Raw genomic sequence first — 17,629 nt, 5'->3', positions numbered from 1 at the left:
ATTACCTGGTGAAATGATCATGGGCCTTTGTGTGATGCTGCGGCTTCCTGGGAAACTCACTAATGTATTCACATAAACCAGATGTGCCAGAAGAAAGCTCTTGCTGTGGAATTGATGGAGAGTTTGTTTAAAGAAAGGAAAACAACTCTAAATAGTAAAATAAATATTTTCTTCTGCCTTTGGGTGACCTTATGCTCAACCTCTTCCCTTATGAGAATGCTGTCTCCAAGCCTGTGGTTTTGTGGCATGTCAGTAATCTGAAAAGTCTATCTGAAGTCCAGCAATGGGCCACTGCCCAGCCTCACAAACCTGATTTCCTCTTCGTTCCTCCACCAACACTCACATACTTATTAGCTCCCTCAGTTCTTAAAATGGATTCTCTTCCTCTAATGCCAACTTACCACTATATATCAGGTTTTTAACCCTGAAATATCTTTAGTAAGGTTGCTTTTCTTTGTTTCTAAGGCAAAGCCTGGCAGATTTACCCATCATCAAGAAGTTCTGATTTGTGATGGTGCTAAGGTTGGAAGAAATATGAATCAATGAAATAACTTACCTGAAGTAAGAGTCACTTTAAATTAAGTTTATCAGCCCAGTCACTTGTAGAGGTTTGAAGACAATAGTCATGATGTAATAGAGTATGCAAACTCAAGAGTTTAGATATACCTTAAGAATATAATGGAGTAACAAATTTCAGTTATGCAAGATGAAGATGTTCTAGACTTCTGTTGTACAACCCATACTTAGCGATCCTCCCTTCTCAGCCTCCCAAGTAGCTGGGACTACAGGCATGCATCACTGCACTGAGATAATTTTTTAAAACTCATTTGTAGAGACGAGCTCTCATTTTGCTGTCCAGGCTTGTTTAAGAGAGTTAGTGCATCATGTCATGGTTAACAATCCCAAGGAAACACCAGTAGGGCATCACTCTAACACTGCCATGGAGCTATCTGAAAGAAGCTAGAGGCTAAAAAGCCAAATGCAAGGTGACTCAAACAGAGGCCATACACACTAACCAAAACCTGAGAGCACCTGAGATAGGAAATATGTGTTCCAGGAAGGGGCCTATCTGGGACCATACTACCATGTGTTTTCATGCCCATTTCTGAAACTAGGTCTACTCTTCAAGACTATCTGAATCTCCTCAGGCTGCCATAACAAATACTATCGACTGGGTGGCTTAAACAACAGAAGTTTATTTCTCACAATTCTGGAAGCTGGGAAGTTCAAGCTTAGGGGGCCAGCATGCTCAGGTTCTGGTGGGGGCCCTCTTCCTGGCTTGCAGACCTCCCCCTCTTTGTTGTGTGCTCACATGAGCTTTCCTTGGTGCATGTATGTGAAGACAGGGCTCTGTCTGTCTTCTTCTTATAAGACCAACAATCCTATCAGATTAGGACTCCACTCTTATGATCTCATTTAACCTTAATTACCTCCTAAAAGTTTTCTTTAAATAGTCATATTGAGGGTTAGGACTTCAACATATAAATTTTCCAAGGACACTGTTCAGTCCATAGCAATGATATGGCAACCCATACAGACTATCCCTAAATGCAGAAATCAGTGTTATTCTTCAAAGCAACACATTTTTTTAAACATGTCTTCTAAATGCCTTATTTTTGACAACAGAATCCTTTGTCCAAAATAAATTTTACAAAGATCCTCGGTATATAATATAATACATAAATACACTGGACGGTAAGGTTGGGAAATGTGTTTGACCTGTGTAGGGATGTACAGTTGTATCTGCACTAAACTAGCTCTGCAAGAGGATACATAGGCGATTTCAAAGAGCTGTCATCCTAGGTAAATGGCCCAGATACATGCTCCATGAACCCCCTCAGGAAAACATCTTTGCTATCAAACAGGATAATCTGGAAGGACTTTGGATGCAAGAAGAGATCAGGGGATGTCTCATCCTGAGTCATCGCGCTATTTCTCAGGAGGATTTAAATAACTGGTCTTACAGTTAAAGCCCCTTATAAAAATGTACTCAGTTTAGCATTTAACTAATAAAACCAAGTACCTACAAAACTAGAAGCTTTATCCTATTAAGGAACCTTTCAGGACTTGGTGTTTGCATGAAACAGAAAGTAATCATTGCTATAGGAGAGTCCAAGTCTCTTCATGAAATCATTTTAAAAAAATGTATTCTATTGGGGTCAGGAGAACTCTTGTATCATGCGTATTTTGCTACCGATTGGTCTTGGTGAGGAAATGGCCCAGTTTTCTCATTAGCAAATTAAAGGGTAGTTTAGGCCAGTGAGTCTCAAGCTTTAACGTACAAAAGAAATCATTATGCAGTTTATTTATTATTAATAATATGCAGGTTTTTTAACCTGTAGCCCCCACAAAAATGTTGATTCACTTGTTCTGTGACAAGATTCAGGAACCTTAATTATTTACTGGCACCCTATTGATTGTGATACGGGTAATCAATAGATTCCTCACTGCACACACACAAACACACATACACACACAAAAAAATGAAATAGATGATCTTTAAACTCTTTCTGCCTTTCAGATACTATAATTCTGTTTTTAAGGTTCATACAAGCAAAGCAGGGTATTAGGCCTATATTCCTGACCTATCTGCCAAAGAATTATTAAAAACAAACATCTTTTGCTCACTCTAAGCACACTGGATGATGCCATTGTGATAAAGTCCAGGAGAGAGAGGGATGAAATCATGATGTCTAAGCTATATTCATTTTTGTGACCTTCATCCTATATAAGCTGCTTTCCACCTTAACTGTGTATGTTCAAAACAATGCCCCAAGGTGAGAGAAAATTGCTTGGAATGTTCCTTCCTCAACATCTGCTCTCTTTCTTCTGGCCCTGCTATCAACCCCGTCTCTGTGAAATCTCAGAACCTGAATTCCAGTATTCAGATTAAAGAAAAGGGGCTTCTCTGCTATCTCTTATCTCTGATTCCATTTCCAAGGCCATTCATATATTTCAGGCAGACAGGTTTTTGTTCTACAGACTATTTCTTTTTCTAGGATGTTCCCAGTCACTTAGAACATCATCCATATATCCAGGCCATCTTTCTGTGATCACCATTTGTTTTCAGTTGATATGAATGGAGCTTAAGACAGCTTCCTTGAAGGCAGGAATGCTGTGCGTGAATTGTGACTCTATGAAAAGTTACAGTGAACACAAAAGCTAATGCTTTGTAAGAACAGTACTCTGCAAGGGGCAATGGAGAGGACAGTATAAACATATGATGTCTGAATTAGCAAATGAAATGTAAGTTTATGTGATGACCCAATGGAAAGACCAAGTAACTGAATGTTTTCATGGAGTTTCTCAGCTTTGGAGAATCAGTGAAGGAGGAGGAATTAATGACCTCATTAGGACATTTTCAGTTGGCTTCTTCTACTCTATGAGACCAGCTCCAGGCTTAGGATGAGTTTGCTTAGTATGATCATCCTAGACAGAACCTTTGCTGCCTGATCTTACCCCAACTGTTCAAAGCAGCTTCATTAAGATTTTTTCCCTGAGAGAACTCAGATTGGAGCTGCATCAAATACCACTATCCTTTGACTTTGCCAGAGAAAGTTAATGAATATAGCTTGGAGCCAGACAAATTAATTTTTTACATTTTCTGTTTATTTTTAACTCTTGTGTCAAAAGTATAGAGAGATTGGAGACAGAACAATCAGGTTTTTACAGCCAAAATCCAGGGGTAAGGTCATGTGGTCCTAGAAAGGAAGTGTGGGGAAAATAGTACAAACATTGGCAGGATGCTTCCCCCATAGCCTTATCACATTGCTTTGTGACTGGTATTTAATAGCTATCCTTTCTCAGACTAGAAGCTCCCCTAAAGAAGAGACCAAGGCTTCAATAATCAAAATCTAGCAGAGTGCTTTAGCACATAATGGTAGTTTGTAGCATGTTTAACTTAAAAGAGTCCAGCTGAATGGACACTTCCCATTCAAGTATAAAAAAAGTGTAGGAGGAGTTGGGCAGATGTTAGTAAAAGGATACAAAACTTCAGCTTAGAGAAACAAGTTCAAGAGATCAGTTGCATGATGTGATTACTATAATTAATAACAATGTATTGTACTTTTGTATACTACATATTAAATTTTTATTTGTACATTAAAATAAATAAGTAAATCAATCCATGTAAAATATATTTTGGAAGCTTAGAAATTTTTTAAAAAGGGAAAGGAAAGGATATTTTTAGTTTGTTTAGTTTCCCCCTCTTTTTGGTCTTTAGTTAATCCTTGACATGTAAAATAACTGACAGGTGAAAATTTCATGGCTTAAGACTAAAGCAAACCTACCAGGCTTTGGGCTTTTATGACAAATTTTCCTTTCTATCAGAATGTAAATGTTATGACTGAAAGTCTAAAACATAGCATGGTACACAAAATTCAAAATTATACAAATCTTTGGAATTCTTAGTGAAAATAATGACGAAAAGGAAAGGAAAATGGAAGAATGCCAAAAATTGCTAATAATTATAAACCAATTGGAAAAACTACAAAGTATATTTAAGGCTGCAATCTGGTTCAGACTTTCTCTTCTTTGACACCAGTTCTTGAGCTGAGTGAAGAAGTAATGTAATTGGATGCATACAATTCATTGTATGATATTTAAGCCACTTAATTAGAGCAAACACATAGTTTTATAAAAAAACTGGGAATGCTTTTGTGAGTGAAAAGGGGCACTAAACCAGGCCTATTTCAAACAACCCAAGATATGTGGTTGCTGTGCTCTTCATCCACTTAAGGGGCTTCTTTTTATTCTATGTCATTTGTTCAAAATGCTCAGTATTTGCTAAAAGGGAGATCTTAATTCAACTCCCACAGTGTGCCAGGTGGAGGTGAACATAAGTGTCCTTCAAATACCCAATTGCAGCTGAGCTGCAAGGACATGGTCCAAAACAGTGTATTCCAAAACGTGGGATACACCACTGTGATGGTTAACACTGAGTGGCTTGAAGGATACAAAGTATTGATCCTGGGTGTGTCTGTGTGGGTGTTGCCAAAAGATACTAACATTTGAGTCATGCTAGGGAAGGCAGACCCACCCTTAATCTGGGTAGGCACAATCTAACCAGCTGCCAGTGCAGCTAGAATATAAGCAGTCAAAAAAAAAAAAAAATGTGAAAAAGAGAGACTAACTTAACTTCCTAGCCTACATCTTTCTCCCATGCTGGTTCCTTCCTGCCCTTGAACATCAGACTCCAAGTTCTTCAGTTTTGGGACTCAGACTAGCTGTCCTTGCTACTGAGTTTTAAGACAGCCTATTGTGAGACCTTGTGATCGTGTAAGTTAATACTTAATAAACTCTCCTTTATATATGAGCAGTTCTTAAACTAAGATTGGAAAACAGATTTTCTTCTTGTATCCCATGATGTTAAGTTTTCTACATAGATGTCTGTATGGTTCATGTAATGTTATAACAGAATACCTGAAATGAGATGTTTATTTTTATTTTTATTTTTTAAAAGCAGGGAGGTGGGGGCTGGCCCATGATTCTGGTGGCTGGAGAGTTCGAGACTGGGCATTTGCCTCTGGTGAGGGCTTAAGGCTGCCCTCATGGGAGAAAGCAAAACGGGGAGCTTACAAGCACAAAGAGAGGGAAACCCGAGGAACATCTTGGCTTTATAACAACCCACTCTCTCAGAAACAAATCCATTTTTGAGAGAACTAGTCCAGTCTTACAAAAGTGATGATACGGTTTGGCTGTGCCCCCACCCAAATCTCATCTTGAATTGTAACTTCCACAGTTCCCACGTAGTGTGGGAGGAACCTGGTGGGAGGTGATTGAATTATGGGTGCAGGTCTTTCCTGCACTGTTCTTGTGATAGTGAATTCGTTTCATGAGAGCTGATGGTTTTAAAAATGGGAGTTTCCCTGCACAAGCTCTCTCTTTGCGCTGCCATCCATGTAAGACATGACGTGCTCCTCCTTGCCTTTCACCTTCCACCATGATTGTGAGGCCTCCCTAGCCATGTGGAACTGTAAGTCCAATAAACCACTTTCTTTTGTAAATTGCCCAGTCTCAGGTATGTCTTTATCAGCAGCATGAAAATGGGCTAATACAGTATATTGGTACCAGTAGAGTGGGGTGCTGCTGAGAAGATACCTGGAAATATGGAAGTGACTTTGGAATGGGTAACAGGCAGAAGTGGAACAGTTTGGAGGGCTCAGAAGAAGACAGGAAAATGTGGGAAAGTTTGGAACTCCCTAGAGACTTATTGAATGGCTGTGACAAAATGCTGATAATGATATGGACAATGAAGTCCAGGCTGAGGTGGTCTCAGAGGAAGATGAGGAATTTGTTGGAAACTAGAGCAAAGGTGATTCTTGTTATGTTTTAGCAAAGAGATTGGTGACATTTTGTCCCTTCCCTAGAAATTTGTGGAACTTTCAACTTGAGAGAGATGATTTAGGGTATCTGGCAGAAGAAATTTCTAAGCAGCAAAGCATTCAAGGGGTGACTTGGGTGCTGTTAAAGGCATTCAGATTTATAAGGCAAGCAGAGCATAAAAGTTCAGAAAAGTTGCAGCCTGACAACACTATAGAAAAGAAAATCCCATTTTCTGAGGGCAAATTCAAGCTGGCTGCAGAAATGTACATAATTAATGAGGAGTCAAATAATCCCCAGGACAATGGGGACAATGTCTCCAGGGCATGTCAAAAGTCTTTACAACAGCCTCCTGGAAGCCTAGGAGGAAAAAGCAGTTTTGTGGGTTGGGCCCAGGGTCCTATGCTGTATGCAGCCTAGGGACTTGGTGCCCTGCGTCCCAGCTGCTCCATATGTGCCTGAAAGGGGCCAAGATAGAGTTCGGGCCATGACTTCAGAGGGTGTAAGCCTCAAGCCTTAGCAGCTTCCACATGGTGTTGAGCCTGCGAGTGAACAGAAATCAAGAATTGAGGCTTGAGAACCTCCCCCTAGATTTCAGAAGATGTATGGAAACACTTGGATGCCCATGCAGATGTTTGCTGCCAGGGTGGGACCCTCATGGAGAACCTCTGCTAGGGCAGTGCAGAAGGGAAATTTGGGGTCAGAGCCCCTACACAGAATCCCTACTGAGGCACTGCCTAGTGGAGCTGTGAGAGGAGGGCTACCATCCTCCAGACCCCAGAATGGTAGATCCACTGACAACTTGAACTGTTCACCTGGAAAAGCCACAGACACTCAATGCCAGCCCATAAAGGTGGCTGGGAGGGAGGGTGTACCCTGCAAAGCCATAGGGGCAGAGCTTCCCAAGACTATGGGAATCCACCTTGCGCATCAGCGTGACCTGGATGTAAGACATAGAGTGAAAGGAGATTATTGTGGAGCTTTAAGATTTGACTGCCCCACTGGATGCTGGACTTGCATGGGGCCTGTAGTCCTTTGTTTTGGCAAATTTCTTCCATTTGGAATGGCTGTATTTACCTGATACCTGTACCCCCCATTATATCTAGGAAGTAATTAACTTGTTTTTGATTTTACAGGCTCACAGGCAGAAGGGACTTGCCTTGTCTCAGATTAGATGTTGAACTGTGAACTTTTGAGTTAATGCTGAAATGAGTTAGGACTTTGGGGGATTGTTGGGAATGCATGATTGGTTTTGAAAAGTAAGGACATGAGATTTGAGAGGGGCCAGCGGTGGAATGATATGACTTAGCTGTTTCCCCACCAAAATTTCATCTTGAATTGTAACTCCCACAATTTCCACATGTTGTGCGAGGAACCCAGTGGGAGGTGATTGAATTTTGGGGGCGGTTCTTTCTTGCACTGTTCTCATGATAGTGAATGAGTCTCACAAGATCTAATGGTTTCAAAAATGGGAGTTTCCCTGCACAAACTCTCTCTTTGCCTGCCACCATCCATGTAAGATGTGACATGCTCCTCCTTGTCTTTCACCTTCCATCATGATTGTGAGGCTTCCTCAGCCATGTGGAACTGTAAGTCCAATAAACCTCTTTATTTTGTAAATTACCCAGTCTCAGGCATGTCTCTATCAGCAGCGTGAAAACGGACTAATACAAGCAATTACCAGAAGAACAGCACCAAGCTATTCATGAGGGATCCACCCACTAGCCAAACACCTCTCACTAGGCCCCACCTCCCAATACTGCAACTCTGGGGATCAAATTTCAACATTAGATTTTGTGGGAATAAACAAACAGTATCCAAACCATAGTAACATCTTATGTTGCTTTATGCACAAGAAGAGAAGTTTATCTAATGTTTCTTGGATATAAGACGTGAATGAGGATCCATACCAGCTGACTTAAAAGGTATAAAGGGGAAAAAATAGGATTGGCACAGTGCTGGTCTTTCTCATTTCTTAGTAACAGAAGAAAATCATTAGAAAGGTCATTTTCTGAGGATGTCACCTTTAAAACCTTTATACTACCATCTTTTTATTCTTACTCTTCAAATCAAGGCACAAGAACAATTTGTATCCCTTAACCAAAATTATTTTCCCATATTTTCTAGCATTTTATTAGACCTTTCCAAACTCTTGTCTCATAGCCAATTGTACTTAGGACCATGGTTCCCCAGGTAGACATAGCCCAGCATATGAAAATAGGCTCAGAATATCTAGAGTGCTGGAGACCATGGCTTCTCAGATTCTATAAACACACTAATAATACCACAGTTTAGCTGACTGAGTTATAAGCATAGAATCAGACTGAGCAGAAATGAAAGTGAGTTTTGTTTACTTTACTGGCAATATGTCTCTTGTGGGAGAAGATAGGCTGGTAATATTAATACATTATTGAAATTAATAAGTACAAGACAAGCTAACATTTATAGCTCATTTGGCCTTTATTTGTTCTTTGATGAGCTGTGGTGCCTTATTTTTATTTGTTTATGCTTTTCTCATTTTTGTTCAGTAATATTCATCTCTGAGATTGAACTCTTGTGAAAAAAAGCCTTTGATATAAGGTTATAGTTTCTGTTAAATGTAAGCTGACTCACAGGGATAGGTTTTGAGAAGTCAGTCTTGCTTAAAAAGAAATTTTTAAAAAACTGGTGTGTGTGTGTGTGTGTGTGTGTGTGTGTGTGTGTGTGTGTCTGCATGTGTTACTATTTAGTAAAGTATCAAAGAGAAATGTAGTGGCCTTGGAAATGGAGAGATGATAGACCTTGTTTGAGATGAAGGAAGTGGAATCCTATTGGAAGCCATGTATTTAATAAATGGTACAGCCTATCTAAACTCAGCACAAATATGATCACAAAATTGGTCACATTTTTGTTACTTACTTGACCCTCTTCCCTAACATGGACTATTAGTACTAAGCCCAGTTTCTGCCTTTGGTACAAAGTCTCAAATCTTCTACTTAACCCTATTGTTCAAGAACTCTAGGAATTGACTTTATCCCCAGTAGGCTAGTCCTGCTTCCAATCTCTAAGTTAAGAGTCTGAATGGACCACTAGTACCATATTTTCACAATGCCATACACTGTCACAGCTGAAGATGGGTCTTGCAAATTCTAACACTCTTTGCAGCCATGGTCTTGCTAGCTAGAGCTTTACTAGCACTAGAGTGAAAGCTAATAATAGGGCTTTAAAATTTCAGCTCTCTTATGCTGTTTTCCACAAGGCTGACACCAGTCCAGATCTGCTGAATTCTAAAAAAATTCTGCCATTGGCTCCATGCTGGGCCATAATAATCACTAAGCCCCTTAAACCTTGGTCACTATACTAGATGCCTCCTCTCCTCAGGTTGGTTTCATTCCATGGATTTTGTTACTTTTCCCTTCCAACGCACCTTCCAAAGTTCATGTCCATCTGTCCTAGTCAATTTAGGCTGCCAAAACAAAATGTCATCAACTGGGTGGCTTAAACAACAGAAATGTATTTTCTCACAGTTTTGTAGCCTAGAAATCTGAGATTAAAATGCCAGCATGGTCAAGATCTGGTGAGGACTCTCTTCCTGCTTGTAGATTGCTGTCTTCTCACTGTGTTCTCACATTCAGAGAGAGTGTGCAAGCTCTCAGGTGTCTATTCTTATGAGGTGCACACGCTTTTCATCATGAGGTCTACTCTCGTGGTTTCATTTAAACCTACGTATCTCCCAAATGCCCCATCTCTGACTGGGGTTAGGGCTTCCACATATAAATGGGGTGGGGGTGGCTGTGGGGAAAAATTCAGTCCATAGCACCATCCTAGTTTACAATGGCGAATCTTTCAGACTTCAAAAATGTAGGATTGTAACCAATATTTTGTCAAGGGAATCCATAAAAAGCCAAGGTAGATAACCCATCTGAATTCAATGCCACTTAGTCTTTTTCAAGTCTAATAATCTGAAATGGAAGACCTTTCTGCATCTTTAATGCATGGCAAAGCCAAAGATATCTGACTACACTGATTGCTTCCAACCTGGGGGACAATGAGTACAGGAGAGCTTTATTTCAACTTCTAGGCATTCTTTTTCCTTTTTGAAAGAATTTGTACAACAGAGAATTTTGAGAAGCTGGATAAAATGCCCAAAAAGCCAAAGTGGGTGTCTTAGAAATATCATGAGTACATTCTCTATGAATATACTATGCTTCCTGTCAGAAAACAAACCCACTATTATCTCAACCCCAGTGTTGTTTGTCCTTCAGAGGATACCTTGCTTATTTGTCCTTTAGAATATACAATGGCATATTCTAATTTTCTTTTATCTGTTTACCCCAAAGACAAACAAATACCAATGGAATCTGATAGTTTAATTGTCAAGATGCATCCACATTTATCAAATAAATTATTGAGTTTGAAAACAAACAAGTTTGACAAGTCCTCATTTAGTAACCGCATCTGGCATGGTATGAAATGTCTTGCAGGCTTTCGTGGTAATGAAGCTTTGAAGAAAAGTAGTGTTCACATAGAAAGTCTAACCAAAAGGAAACTTGGATTAAGGTCAAACCATCCTTGCCCTAGTGGCTTGAGGCTGTTCCTCTTTGTTTTTCTTGAGCTCTCTAGAGAGGGTCTGACCATATTCTTCCGCCCCTAACTACCACATGTAGAATCACAGCATTGGCAGGGGACTTGGTGGTCAGCTAATCTAAACCTTTATTTGAGTCACAAATTCCTCCACTGTTGTAATGATTGACAGAGATGGTCTAGAGTACAAATGAATGTCTGCATACTCTAAGTCTAAATAGTTCAAAGTTAAAAACGAAGTTAAAGTTGTAAAGAAATGTTTTTTTCTTCCAACCTTGATTTTAAAAAATTCCTTGATAACCTCTTGGAAAACAAAATTGGAGTTTAGAATTCTCAGACCCCTTGGTATTCTACTCTAGTGGAACTATATACTACAGTGGAAACACTATAGTGATGCAAGGAAAGCTAGTCCTGGCTCAGTCTGAAAGTCCTCTCTTTTCAATCTCTTTTGTGATCTATTTCACACTATATTTATTGTGTCTCATATGTGTTGTGTCTCACAATAGCCTACAACTATAAGTTCAATCCATATTACTTAACAACCAGTGGCCCCATGGCCACCTCTCAGATCTAAATATATGTACCTTTGAGAGAACAGATCTTCACAGGCCCTGAACAGGGAAGCTGGGCATGGAATTTCCAGACCTGGATTCTCCAGTTTGTGGTCAAGAAGGAGAAGGAAGAAGAGGAGTAAAGCAAAGAAGATAGGGCCAGAGGGGCATGACCAGAATGAGGCTTTCTAAACTGTGAGACCTAGGGCACAGATCCCTTTTCCAAAGTATAAGGACAGTACTATAGTTTATCAACACCAGGAGTTGTCAGGATATTAACACACTTCAGAATTAAAATAGCAGCATATCACTAGAACAAATTCCAGAGTCAAGCAAGATTTTGCCTTCAGACTTCAGCAGCCAAAATGTGCTAATTGGGAGAGGGCAATTCCAGAACCAGGGTTTAGTTCCAAGAGCCCCTGAAGTTCTCCTCTCCTGGAGACTACAGGAAAAGTCTTCTTTTAGGTGTTACTTGAGTTCCATGTCAGGGTCCCTAGTGATTCTGAGTATCCAGTGTAAGTCTGAGCTGAATTGGTCCTGCTTTCAGCAATTCTCCCAAGATGAAACTCAAAGAAATATATGACCTACCGCCATGATAGATTTTGAATGTCTTTTCTGGTCAGACCAGGCTCATTGTTCTTCTAAGACCCCAGACACTGTGCCAGGGAACCTAAATCCATGCTGTGGAGAATATAGGATGGGTCTGTATTAGTCAAGGTTCCCCAGGGAAACACAGCCAATGAATGAGAGACAGAACTGGGAGAGACAGACAGAGATTTATTTTAAGAAATTGGCTCACATGATTTTGGAGACTAGCAAATTCAAAATCTGCAGGGTAGTCTCAGCATGCTGGAGACCAGTGAAGATTTGATGCTGTAGCGCGAGGCCAAAGGTAGTATACTGATAAAATTTTTTTCTTTCTGAGGGGAAATTCGTCTTTTTTCTCTTAAGGCCTCCAACTGATTGGATGAGGCCCATCCACAATATGGAGGTAAAATGCTTTATTTAAAGGCTGCTCATTTAAATATTAATCTTTAAAAAATACCTTCACAGCAACATCTAGACTAGCGTTTGACCAAATATCTGGGTACCATGAAGTAGCCAAATTGACACACAAAATTAACCATCACCAGCTCCATGACAGCTAATTTGTTCTGGAACACAACAGCAGGTAATGCTACTAAAAATAAGACGTTGTTTGCCAAGTGCTATTACATTTTGTAAAGTTCTCTTCGGACATGTTCCTCTTACTACCTACCTAGGAAAATATCAGTAACCTAGGGAAGGCCCAGCAGGCTGTCTAATGGTCAGAAACTTCAGGCTTTATTTTCATTCCAGGCTGCTGGCAGGCAAAAATGTTTAGCATTGAAAAGATATATAACCTCTGTGGGGTAGCAGCTTTACTAGGCATGACCACATTTCTACAGGAAGAGTTTGAATTTCGGTTTTCAGGAAACCCTATATTTGCAAATTGGGGTGATACATCAAGCCCCATAAATAAAAGCAGGCCAGGTTATATATAATTATACTCATTACCTTTCCAGTCCACTTTTTGATGCCAGAACCTGAGGTAGTAAATTTAGGTATTAGTTTCTCACATGGTGCTCTCCTCGATTTCCTTCATACTTTGCATCAGAAAAAAAATATTTCTTTTTCTCTGTATGTGTCTCTATCTATCTTTGTGTGTGTATATATATATACACACACAAAATGGTACACTGAAAACAACTTGTTCTGCCAATATTCAAACAACTGTTTTCCTTGTGAAAAATGAAAGGCAGGTATAGCAGAGATACCTCTTAGACTTCTCTGAATTCCAAAAATGTCAAGGAAACTGAGGAACTTTCAGTGAACATATAAAGTAGTCTCAACTGTCAGAACTGAAAATCTCCTTAAGCAATCTTCAGACCACCACACATTTCTAGAATTTGCTTGCCCCATCTTAAAGGATGGGAATATTCTCTATTACAGTGAAAATTCAATGTCTAAAATCAAAATCAGAGTATAGAACCTTTCCTATGAGCTCTGGTAAACATTGGCAAGTAGCAGAAGAGAAAGCCTGATGTCAAAGGAAATTAAGCTGACAATGTGAGCTCTTCTCTTATTCCAATCTTACCTCCTTGGCCCAAATTCCCTCCTTGGGACCAATACCAAAAGCCACCAGAACTTTTCTTTCCTTTATTTACTGATCACATACTATTTAATTAATACAGCACTATAAATCACGAAAGTCCCTGCCGTGGAAGAACTCTCTGTTTAGCCCTCGGGAAAAAAAATGCACATAATTATAACATGTCTGGTTAAGTAACAGATTTATGCGGCAATAGCATGGGGACAAAGGAAGGGTATTGAGGCACTAGGCAACGTGCTTTTCTGGAAGGAGCTTCAGAGATGATGTCTGCATCACATGGTCAAAGGAGCAGCAGCAGTGCCATTAGCAGCATATAGTACCACCAAGGTGATGCTGGAGTACTCAACCAGGGCAGCTTCCAAGTGGCTGCAAGCCAGGAGGCCTAGGGGACCAGGAAGAAGTGGGAGTTGGGAAATACCTTGATCATCTCTTCCATTTTGAGCCAAAGTTCTTGACTTAATGGAGCTGTAATTTCAACAGTTCCCCCTAATGAGAGCTGGGATATGGAATAGGTGTTCAACAATTTACATATACCCCAAGCTGACATGCCTCTTTTATTTTCAGAGGCTTCCAGATAATACCCCATTTCAATGAATTCAACTTAGAAGTTTCAAACAAAGTTGCACCATATCATAGTGCTTGCAGAAAGGTATTATCACTGAATTGTGGATTCATATTTGTAGATGACAAGCTTTTAAGGAAAACAATGCCCCTAATCACTGATCTCAAGAGTCCCCTTAGAATAGTCGGTGGGTCTATGGAGTGGAGTCTGCATGAAGTTCCTCTCACTAGCCCTTAGGTTTCTACACTGACCAAATAGTTTACTAGACTTTCACAAACCTAGCAAAGTCTTATCTGTTCCCATCTACATATAGATAAATTCACAGCAAACTTAAATTACAGACAATTGTACAATCACGATCAGTATGTGTTAACATTTTTTTGATCTTTCAAATCACTTGGTCATTATGTAATGAAGAAATGTATGCTGGGTTCACATACCACTGAGAGATACAAAGAACATGTGTCTGGTTTTCCCTGTGACTGGCCTCACGTTCCTGACCAGCCTCCTTGCCTGCATAGCACTGCAGTATGTGTTTATGTGTGAGGAGATGGTAGAGGGGCTACAGACTTAGTTTAATTCACTAGTCGTATCTGTCTCTTTAGGTAACTTAGTTTCATCTTGGATTACTCACAAAAACGCTGTCTTTCAGAGCCTCATTTCCCCTGCTCACAGTGAGCAAGAAGTTCTGACAAAAAGTGTGCTTAAGAGCAGGGCAGTCAGTCACAGGATTATTGCTCTATTTCTTCTCTGTCTGCAGATAACTTGAAACCATCCTCTCTCCTTGCTTTGAAAAGCAATAAAATCCTTAGCCGTACCCTCTGATCTTCCAACCCACTTGCTTGTCAGTTCTTTTCTCTCTGTCTTCTCCCTATAAATAGGTTTTTTTATCTGCCTCATTTGGTAGCTTCGACTGCCAAATCTTACTCCATATGAATGTTCACAGTGGTTTTCATCCTTACTGTATAGGCTTACTCCTCCCAGGAACTCTGGAGTGACTGTTACTGGTGGCCTAAAGCATCCATTGTCCTTTCTTCCTTTCCAACAGAATGGAAGATATCCACCCCCTTTCTGGCCAGGTATCTACTCCTTTCTGACTCAGCCCACATCCTCAATAGCCTGACAGGCCGAGGAGCTATCTCATAACTTTTCCCACTGTTGGTTCCGGAGTGAACATGTGACCCAAATCAACTAAAGGTCTCTAGGGAAAACGTTTCCTTATGCTTGAGGGACCTTTCAGGAAGCAAGTCTTTCCTGCATCATAAGTGGAAGTAAAAGCATGCAACCCTGATTGCAGCTGGCAGTTGTGAGAAACTGTCCTTAGAATGAAGCCTGTGTTCAGCAGAACCTAGAGATGAAAAGCATCTGGGTCCATGAACCTGAAGCCCAGCGAATCTATGATGTATAGTTACACGAGCCGATGGTTTTCGACATGCCTTAAGCTAATTTGACAGACTTGTGGCTGAAAGTATTCCAACAGACACAAACTTTGTTAGACATTTTGAAGTATGTACTATGTGGAAAGGTAACTGATAATTACCTTTTTTACTTGTAGGTGCATGAATAATTCACTCTGCCTGAGTGTTCTTGAAAAATGTGGAAAAATTGTTCCTTATATATCCACCTGTACACCCTTTACCTTTCTATACTATCTCTTAATGGCCTCGTCTGCTCATGCAAATAACTTAAAATTTAATCTCTACATTTAAAGGATGACTATTTCATGGTAAACTCCTGAGAAGTTTTTGTATCTTTTAGCATTCTCACTATTTATAGGTAAGAAGAAAAAAACACTGAGAAGAGAAAGATTTGCTCAAACCTACAAATTTCCATAATCTAGGTAATTGTCACAAGTGCAAATCACTGTAGGACAACTGAACAAACATAAAAAAGGCTGTGGCCTTGACAAGCTGGATCCAGATTCTTAACTTTGCCAGTACAATTCTACTTTGGTGATATATGGAGATTATTACACTATCAAAAAGAGAGGTCCTTGGGGAGACTGTAAGCTATTAGTTTCAAAATATTCTCATCTTCTTGAAGACAGATGCAGTAGGAAAATCATATTGACCATACTTGCAGTAGAGTAAAAAAAAAAAATAGCCATTCTATATTGAAAGAACATACAAACCATACTTCCTCTTTTTTTGTGACAGAATCTCCCTCTGTCACCCAGGCTGGGGTGCAGTAGCACCATCTCAGCTCATGGGAGCCTCTGCCTGATGGATTCAAAAGATTCTCCTGCCTCAGCCTCCTGAGTAGCTGGGATTACAGGCGTGCACCACCATGCCTGGCTAATTTTTGTATTTTTAGTAGAGACAAGATTCTGCCATGTTGGCCAGGCTCGTCTCAAATGCCTGGATTCAAGTGATCTGCCCACCTTGGCCTCCCAAAGTGCTGGGATTACCGGTGTGAGCCACCCCACCATGCCTGGCCCACACTTCCTCTTTTAAATAATCCTTTAAGTGCTGCATCTTTATGAAGGTTTTTTCATTTGAATCTTCTTAATTTTTGGCTCACAAATCTTTATAAGAGAGCTAGAAAAGAAAAGTAAGATTGAAATAAAATCAGTTGGTTGTTCTGTGGTTATTTTAAGAAGTTTAAGAAAGAGTTTTCTATAATTAAATTTGGATTATTTTTATTTTTGTCATTTTTCCTTATTACATGTATTACTAATAATATTATTATTAGGCCGGGCATGGTGGCTCATGCCTGTAATGGCAGCACTTTGAGAGGCTGAGGCTGGAGGATCACCTGAGGTCAGGAGTTCAAGACCCGCCTGGTGAACATGGTGAAACCAAGTCTCTACTAAAAATAAAAATAAAAACAAATTAGCTGGGCATGGTGGCAGGTGTTTGTAGTCTCAACTACTAGGGAGGCTGAGGCAGGAGAATTGCTTGAACCCAAGAGGCGGAGGTTGCAGTGAGCCGAGAGCATACAACTGCACTCCAGCCTGGGCAACACAGCAAGACTCTGTCTCAAGAAAAGAAAGTTTTTAATTCAAATATAATTTTAAATAAGACCTTGAAAATACACCAGTCAAGTAAAATTCCTTCAATAGGGTATTTGCTGGGGGATTTCCAATTATTCAAGGGATAAAGCTGGCACATTGGTGAGAAGACCACCCACATACTCTTTACATCTAGAAAGTGTAGTTTTCTTAGGTACGTGGGCAATCCTAAACACTTGTGCCAGATTTCCTTTCCTTGCCAAAGCACTGAAGAATCTTGGCAGCTGAACAAAGAATTGAACCCTACATTTTCTATCAGATAAGTAGAGTTCTGGCTAGAAGAAAGCATGATAACAGTAAAACAAAGAGGAAATCCTTAATATCCAACAGTAATGCCACAGTTTTGCTCCATGGCCAGGGTAGGAATGCAGGATCTTTGGCAATTCTGCCAGGGGAGGTGTAGTCATGTGGTGGTGGAATGGGAGTGGGGGTAGGGAGCAGTTTGATCAGCTGAACCAAAGCCGTCTGAGAGAAGGTTCTATGACTCTCTT

The 17,629-nt window shown here is 40.1% G+C and overlaps 1 protein-coding gene and 1 long non-coding RNA gene across 18 annotated transcripts in view; one reads left to right on the top strand and one right to left on the bottom strand.

Moving 5' to 3' along the window:
• PHLDB2 (pleckstrin homology like domain family B member 2) overlaps positions 1 to 17,629 on the top strand; it is a 231,950-nt gene that overhangs the window by 70,145 nt on the left and 144,176 nt on the right. The gene's annotated exons all lie outside the window — the stretch shown is intronic.
• Positions 1 to 17,629, bottom strand: part of LOC141409737 (uncharacterized) — a 52,581-nt gene that overhangs the window by 3,098 nt on the left and 31,854 nt on the right. The window contains exon 2 of the long non-coding RNA XR_012431714.1: positions 6 to 103. This is a non-coding gene — a long non-coding RNA (uncharacterized lncRNA). The remainder of the gene's footprint in view (positions 1 to 5; positions 104 to 17,629) is intronic.

This window comes from Macaca fascicularis, chromosome 2 (genome assembly GCF_037993035.2).
Source record: "Macaca fascicularis isolate 582-1 chromosome 2, T2T-MFA8v1.1".
NCBI lineage: Eukaryota > Metazoa > Chordata > Mammalia > Primates > Cercopithecidae > Macaca > Macaca fascicularis.
Note: the sequence above shows the minus strand (reverse complement) of the source record. Positions and strands in the feature narration are given on the sequence as shown.